Source organism: Mauremys mutica, chromosome 3 (assembly GCF_020497125.1).
Source record: "Mauremys mutica isolate MM-2020 ecotype Southern chromosome 3, ASM2049712v1, whole genome shotgun sequence".
NCBI classification, from domain to species: Eukaryota; Metazoa; Chordata; order Testudines; family Geoemydidae; genus Mauremys; species Mauremys mutica.
The window spans coordinates 105,197,547-105,206,057 of record NC_059074.1 but is presented as its reverse complement, the minus strand read 5'-3'; the positions used below and the strand labels follow the sequence as shown (position 1 = coordinate 105,206,057).

Below are 8,511 nucleotides of genomic sequence, written 5' to 3'. Positions count from 1 at the left end.
AGCCCAGCCTTCCTCTTTGTTATCGGTGGCAGAATGGCTGTGCAGAATTAGAAAGTGGCCAAGAAGAACTAAGGACAACTTTCTCCGTGAGGTTATGATGCACTTCACCATCAAGAAACGGGAATTGAAGGAGTGGCGGGACAGCAAGAAAAGGGACCGAAAGGCGAACGTGGCACACCAGAAAGAAGCCTGGGAGCGGCTCTTAAATGTTATGGAGCGTCAAGTGGCAGGGCCGGCTCTAGACCCCAGCGCGGCAAGCACGCGCGTGGGGCGGCCCTTTCCCGGGGGGGCAGCAGGCTAGGCCGGCGGACCTGCCGCAGTCATGCCTGCGGGAGGTCCACCGGAGCCCCGGGATGACCGGACTTGCCGCAGGCATGACTGCGGAGGGGGCGCTCGTCCCGCGGCTCCAGTGGACCTCCCGCAGGCATGACTGCGGACGGTTCGCTGGTCCCGCGGCTCGGCTGGACCTCCCGCAGGCATGACTGCGGCAACTCCAGCGGAGCCGCCGGACCTGCGAACCATCAGCAGCTGCGGGAGGTCCAGCCGAGCCGCGCGACCAGCGGACCCTCCGCAGTCATGCCCGCGGGAGGTCCGCTGCTCCCGCGGCTCCGGGGCGCCTCCTGCGCATGACTGCTTGGGGCGGCCAAAAACGTAGAGCTGCCCCTGCCAAGTGGACATGCTCCAGGTGATACTAGCTCTTCAAACCGAGCAGCTCCGCGCCTGCCCTCCCCTGCAGCTGCTGTCACAAAACTCTTTCCCATGGCCCCCCATCTCTCCCCCCCCCCACACACCACCAACACACTGTTACCAATCTTCTTGGCCTTTGGCTAAGATCAAGCATAGTGTCTGTTCTTATCAGTTTAATATCTGATAAGTCCTTTATTTAAGGACTGTATGTTAAATTGATTTTTGAAACAAGGGGATGGAATAGGAGCTTGCTCTGTCCACCCCATGCATTGACCTGGTATTTCACTATTTCCAGGATCAAAAAAAAAAAAAAAGACTCCATTCTCTACCTGCAGCATTCCACTCCTCCCTCCTCACAGTCCAGCAGTGTGGACTCCCACTAGCCACTGCACTCAACACCCATCCCTCTGCAGTTTGGCCCTGCTGAAATACAGCACCTGCTGCATCGTACTCCAAAGGAGAAGGTTGGGTATGATCCCTGAACATACACAAATCTGTAGCTGTCCCGGGACCCCTCCTCCTCTTGAGACCTTCCCTTCTCCCATCGTCCCCCTGCTGATGAATTTTTTCGTTTGACTCTCTCCTCCGGTTGTTGTCTTTTAATAAAAGAATTGTGTTTGTTTGAAAGCAATCTTTATTCTATTAAGTGAAAGCAAAAAGAGCACTGCAAAGCAACATGCAATTATGTTAAGTCCCCTTCTTTCATCCTGTGCACCAATCACCTCATTGCATTACAAGCAGTGCAATCCCGAGCATAGCAACAAATATTAGTGACTTTCAGCTTCAAATTGCTACCTCAGGGCACCCCTGATCCTTATGGCCCCGCGCTGGGCCCTTCTAATAGCCCTGGTCTCTGGCTGTTCAAACTCAGCCTCCAGGTGCTGAGCCTCTGGGGTCCAGCCCTGAGTAAAGGTTTCACCCTTCCCTTCACAAATATTAGGGAGCGTACAGCACGCAGCTATAAGCATAGGAATATTGTCATTGGCCATGTCCATCTTCCCATAAAGGCATTGCAGTGGGCTTTTAAATGGCCAAATGCACACTCAACAGTCATTCTGCACTTGCTCAGCCTGTTGTTGAACCGCTCCTTGCTGCTGTCAAGTTGTCTCGTGTATGGCTTCATAAGCCATGGCATTAAGGGGTAGGTGGGGTCTCCCAGGATCACAATGGGCATTTCAACTTAAATAAAATAAATAAATGGAGATATCCTATCTCCTAGAACTGGAAGGGACCTTGAAAGGTCATTGAGTCCAGCCCCCTGCCTTCACTAGCAGGACTAAGTACTGCTTTTGCCCCAGATCTCTAAGTGGCCCCCTCAAGGATGGAGCTCACAATCCTGGGTTTAGCAGGCCAATGCTCAAACCACTGAGCTATCCCTCCCTCCTTCCCCTACAGTGATCTTCTGGTCCAGGAAGAAAGTCCCTGCTTGCAGCTTCTTGAACAGGCCAATGTTCTGCGTGCATCGTGCACCTTTCTGGACCAGCCTGCGTTAATGTCTGTGAAATGCCCACAGTGATCCACAAGCGCCTGGAGAACCATTGAGAAATACCCCTTGCGATTAAGGTACTCGGTGGCTAAGTGATCTGGTGTCAGAATTAGAATGTGTGTGCCATCTACTGCCCCTCCGCAGTGAGGGAAGCCCGTTTGTGCAATGTCACACATGTTGCCCAGAGTAATGGTCTTTCGGTTCAGGAGGCAATTAATGGCCCTGCACACTTGCATCAACACGACTCCAACAGTGGACTTTCCCACTCCAAACTGGTTAGTGACTGATTGGTAGCAGTCTGGAGTAGCCAGCTTCCACAGTGCAATCACCACGCGCTTCTCATTGTAACAGGGCAGCTCTCATTCTCATGTCCTTGCGCCACAGGGCTGGAGTGAGCTCATCACACAGTCCCATTATGAATGTGACTTTCCTCATGCAAAAGTTCTGCAGCTACTGCTCGTCATCCTAGACGTGCATCATGATGTGACCCCACCACTCTGTGCTTGTTTCCTGAGCCCAAAAGCAGTGTCCCACTGTGATCAGCACCTCTGTGAATGCCACAAGCGATCGCGTGTCGTAGCTACTACGTGTGGTGAGATCAATGTCATATTCCTCTTGCTGTTGTAGTTTAAGGAATGCCACTGCCACTCATGATGTGTTAGTCAGAGCGAGCAGCATACTGGTCAGCAGTTCGGGATCCATTCCTGCAGCCCGAAAGAGGCAGGGTGTACAGTGAACAAACCATTGAAAGATGGCGCCAAATGCAGACGAAAGCACAGGGATTGCTGGGATGTGAATCAATGCATCACAGGGCATTGGGACAGGACCCAGGATGCCCCACGACCCCTTCCACCTTCCCACAAGTCTTAGCAGCGAAAGAGAAAGAGGTGCTCTGTGGGGTAGCTGCCCAGAGTGCACTGCTCAGAATAGCATTGCAAGTGCCGCAAGTGTGAACATGCTATTGCGCAGGCAGTTGTTATTGTGAACACACAACAGCGGTTTTCCTTCTTCGCTCTCTGAGCGGTGCTGTAACTTTACCAGTGTAGACGTGCCCGCATTCCCCCAATTCTCCTGGGTGTGAGAGCTCTGGTTTCTCTGATTAATCCCTTCAGAGACAATTTGGCAGGAAAGCAAGGTATACAGAGGCAGCCAAATATTTTCTGATCCTCAGACACTTTATTGTTAACAATGCACACTAGAGAGTTAAGTGTCTTTGAAAAATAACAAGCAGTCCTAAATGCAGGCCCCACCCACCTGGTCTGATTTCACCCCTCCTGTTAGTCATGGGTTTGGCCTTAATGGTAGAAAGCCCATTGTTCCAGTAGAAAGAGACATTCAACACTGGTGGCCCTTGATGCTTCTGTCACAGCCTCATAGCCCTAATCATTCAACTAGGTGTCAAGACCACACTATAAAATGGATGCTCTAAGCTACAATGAAGGTTGCAATACATTATGAGATCACACTCCAACAGTACAAAGTGCAGCCCCTGAAATGGGGCGCACAAATACAAGGTGGAGTTTACAATCGGACACACACATATTCCTAATCTGTCATGGGGCTAATGGTATCTACCTCCCTCATAGACCCGCCCTGTGTACTCTGCAAAATACCAGCTCTAACGTCTACTCTACAGCAAGGTCCCTGGGCTCTGCAGCAGTCTGGAATTTTTGTGACAATTCCATTTAAATGAAAAAGTTGAAGAGCTTAATGAATACAAAATAAACAATACAATTAGTACAGTTATCCGGTCATATTTATTTTTATATTAAACTCAGGGCTTGGCTACACTTACAAGTTGCAGCGCTGGTGGAGGCTTTCCAGCGCTGCAACAACACCCCGTCCACACTTGCAGGGCACAACCAGCGCTGCAACTCCCTGGTTGCAGCGCTGGCTGAAAACCCATCCCGGCAGGGGTATAAGGAGTGCAGCGCTGGTGATCCAGCGCTGCCCAGCAGGTGTGGACACTCACCAGCGCTTTACCTGTCCTCCAGGGAATAAGGAGGTATCCCAGAATTCCTGTTCAGCCACTCTGCACATCAGTTTGCACTCTACTGCTCTTGCCTCAGGTGACCCGCCCTGTAAATGCCCCGGGAAATTTAAAAATCTCCTTCCTGTTTGCTGCAGCCAGGTGTGGAGTGCAATCAGTTTTAATCAGTTACAGGTGACCATGCCTCCACGCGGCAAACGAGCCCCAGCATGGAGCACTGGTGAATTGCAGGACCTCATCAGTGTTTGGGGTGAGGCATCTGTTCAGGCACAGCTGCGCTCCGGCCGTAGGAATTACGATATCTTTGAGCAGATATCAAGGGCCATGCTGGATCGGGGCCATGATCGGGACGCAGTACAATGCAGGGTGAAAATTAAAGAGCTGCGGAGTGCCTATTACAAAGCCCGAGAGGGGAATCGACGATCCGGAGCTGCTCCCACGACCTGCCGTTTTTACAGGGAGATGGATGAGATACTTGGGGGTGACCCCACTGCCAATCCCAGGATAACGATGGACACTTCTGAGCAGGCTGGGGGACAGGAGGAGGAGGCGGAGGAGGCGGCGGAGGCGGAGGCGTGGGGGGGGGAGGAAACCGCGAGTGAAGCTCCTGGCATGGGGGAAGAAACTGCAGATTCCCTGGAGGCATGCAGCCAGGAGCTCTTCTCAAGCCAGGAGGAAAGCACCCAATCGCAGCAGCCAGCAGTTGCAGAAGGACAAGCAGAGGAGCGTGTTACCGGTAAGCGGCTTTTATTTTCTGGGTGAAATGTTTCTGGAGAGGAGGGGGGTTATGGATGCATGCATGCCAGCCTCTAGATGTGGAATAGCCCGTTGATGTGGTCTATCACGTCGCGGTAATCTGCCTCAGTTATCTCAGCAAAAGCTTCATCCAGAGCGTGGGCAATATGCCTGCGCAGGTTTATAGGCAGAGCCACTGTGTCCCTTGTCCCAGTGACGGTGACGCGTCCGCGCCACTCTTCTGCCAGTGGTGGGGGGACCATTTCTGAACACAGGCAAGCCGCATAGGGTCCCGGGCGGAATCCACATTGCTCTAAAAGAGCCCCCCGCTGTTCCCTAGTGACTCGCAGTAGGGAAACATCTTCCAGGATTAAGTCCTGTGAAAAATGTTGGGAGACTCTTTAGTGAAGAGATAGGGAGATAAGATCACCCCTGCATCTGCATCTTCATTTCACTCAACCCCTCTAGCACTCCAGATTACCCGAAGCAACCAGCTCCCCTCTATCACCCAAGCCCCACTTCTCCCCATATAAGCACTGCTCACTCACCATGTCGTGGCTTCTGTAGTGTTATGCGTGTGGGTAAAAGAATGCTTAAATAAGAACTCACTCCCTCAGTGTAACAATTCATGTCTGGAGATAGTGGATACAATGCTGCCCGTGTTAAATGTTGTCATTTCTGTTTCTACAGTGACCTTGACTACTGGACTGCCCAGATGTTCAACATCACAGAGGCTTCAAAATTTGAGAAAAAATCCCCGAAAGAGCAAAGAAGACATGCTGAAAACTGTTCTTAATCAGTCTGCTCGAGAGAGTAAGGACTTGAAGGATTGGCGAGAGAAAGAAAGCAGGACACGCAAGAGAAATGCAGTGGCCAAGAGGAAAACCACGGAGCGGCTGCTAAGCATCCTGGAGCGCCAAGCGGAGTCTATAGAGTCACTCGTTGCCATGCAAGCAGAGCACTACCGTGCTACTCCCCCACCCGCCCCGTCCTTTGTGCCTTGTGCCCCAATGTCAGCTCAAACCACCTTTCCCCAGCATCCAGGTTCTTACCACCACCAGCTGCCTCCAACACCTGTATGTTCCCCAACCAGCCCTGATACCTACCACCACCCTTACCCTCTGCATTCAACCCCCATCACCATGCAGTATATGAACCCTGAAGTGCAGGATTCATTAAACAGCAATCCAGACAGGGCATATGCAAACTTGTGACTGTACAGTTCACCAACCCACACCCCTGCCCTCTTGTGTTCATGAAATGTTGTGTGTCTGTCTGTCTGTCAAGGAAGTTTTTTTCTTTTCAATAAAACAATTCTTGGCTTTGAAAACAGTCTTTATTATAGCAGATAGTGAAAGATACCTTAGCCCAGTAAAGAAAGAGGCACTACAAATCATATTATTATTATGGATAATAGAATAACAGTGTAAGCAGTGCAATTCACTCCCATGCAAGGCAGCAAACATTATTGTTGGCTTTCAGCCTCAAATTCTTCCCTCAAGGCATCCCTAATCCTTGTAGCCCTGTGCTGGGCCTCTCTATTAGCCCTGCTCTCTGGCTGTGCATATTCAGCCTCCAGGACTTGAACCTCGGTGGTCCATGCCTCACTGAATGTTTCACCCTTCCCTTCACAAATATTATGGAGGGTACAGCAAGCGCATATAACCGCGGGGATGCTGCTTTCCCCCAAGTCTAGCTTCCCATACAAGCAACGCCAGCGGGCTTTTAAACGCCCAAAAGCACACTCCACAGTCATTCTGCACCGGCTCAGCCTGTAGTTGAACCGGTCCTTGCTCCTGTCAAGCTTCCCTGTATAGGGTTTCATGAGCCAAGGCAGTAACGGGTACGCGGGGTCTCCAAGGATCACAGTGGGCATTTCGACATCCCCTACTGTGATCTTCCTGTCTGGGAAAAAAGTCCCTGCCTGCATCTTCCTGAACAGGCCACTGTTCCGAAAGATGCGTGCATCATGCACCTTTCCAGGCCAGCCTGTGTAAATGTCAATGAAACGCCCGCGGTGATCCACAAGCGCCTGGAGAACCATAGAGAAATACCCCTTCCGATTAACGTACTCTGATGCCAGGTGGGGGGGGGCCAGAATAGGAATATGCGTCCCATCTATTGCCCCTCCACAGTTAGGGAAACCCATGTGTGCAAAGCCATCCACAATGTCCTGCACGCTCCCCAGAGTCACGGTCTTTCTTAGCAGGATGCGATTAATTGCCTTGCAAACTTGCATCAAAACGATTCCCACGGTCGACTTTCCCACACCAAACTGGTTCCCGACCGACCGGTAGCTGTCTGGAGTTGCCAGCTTCCAGATTGCAATAGCCACTCGCTTTTCCACCGTCAGGGCAGCTCTCAATCTTGTGTCCTTGCGCCGCAGAGTGGGGGCGAGCTCAGCACACAGTCCCATGAAAGTGGCTTTTCTCATACGAAAGTTCTGCAGCCACTGCTCGTCATCCCAGACTTCCATGACGATGTGATCCCACCACTCAGTGCTTGTTTCCCGAGCCCAAAAGCGGCGTTCAACGGTGCTGAGCATTTCCGTAAATGCCGCAAGCACTTTAGTGTCACACGCGGCAGGCAAATCCATATTGATATCATCGTCGGAATCCTCACTGTCACTTTGGAGCTGAAGGAATAGCTGGACTGCCAAACGTGTTGTGCTGGTGACACTCATCAGCAGAGTCCTCAGCAGATCGGGCTCCATTTGCCACAGAAATCGCGATTCACACAGAGAGTAACAGAAAGACACTCACAATGGCGCCAAACGCTGCTGGAAAGAGTGAATGCTGGGATGTGAAGCGATGCACCACGGGGCGCTGGCAAACAGGAAGCGGAATGACCCGCACACTTCCTTCCCCTTCCCACAATACTCAGCGCCAAAACGGCGCCAAAACGGGACGAGGTGCTCTGTGGGATAGCTGCCCACAATGCACCTCTCAATACAGCGCTGGAAAGTGCTGCAAGTGTGGCCACACTGCAGCGCTGGTAGCTGTCAGTGTGGCCACACTCCAGCGCTGGCCCTTCCACAGCTGCATGACCAGCGCTGTAACTCCCAGCGCTGCAACTTGTAAGTGTAGCCAAGCCCTCAGTGTAGTTTATGCCATCCCTGCAATTCCACATTTCAATATGATGCAGTTTTTTGTTCTGATAATACATAACCATGCTGCAGAATTGTCACCAGTGAAGCTGCAGGTATTGGCAGTGGAAAGGGTAGGAACAGACTTTAGGATTGCTGACCTCCCAGCCACCTGCCCACTTCTCTCAGCCAGAGGAACATTTTGATGGGGTGTGGAGCGCGGAAGTAGGCGGAGCCTTTTACTAGTTGATCAGTTGCCCAAAAGGTTTCTCTAGCTTAAACTGGGAAACCACTGTGGATCTATTTCAATATGTATCAGTTATGGGAGTGGCTCTCAGCCATTCCAGACTACTGTACCCCTTTCAGGAGTCTGATTTGTCTTGTGTACCCCAAGTTTCACCTCGCTTAAAAACTACTTGCTTACAGAATCTGACATAAAAATGCAAAAGTACGCATACCCCTGGCTGAGAACCACTGAGTTATGGCATCTAGCCATGCACATGTGTATCTTACTGGAGGCTGTATGGT

At 51.4% G+C, this 8,511-nt stretch overlaps 1 non-coding gene across 1 annotated transcript; it reads left to right on the top strand.

Annotated features, from left to right (window-relative positions):
* Nucleotides 1-808: 808 nt before the first annotated feature.
* On the top strand, nt 809-998 carry LOC123367706. The gene has a single exon (XR_006578600.1). It is a non-coding gene; the product is annotated as a U2 spliceosomal RNA (small nuclear RNA).
* Nucleotides 999-8,511: the final 7,513 nt, after the last annotated feature.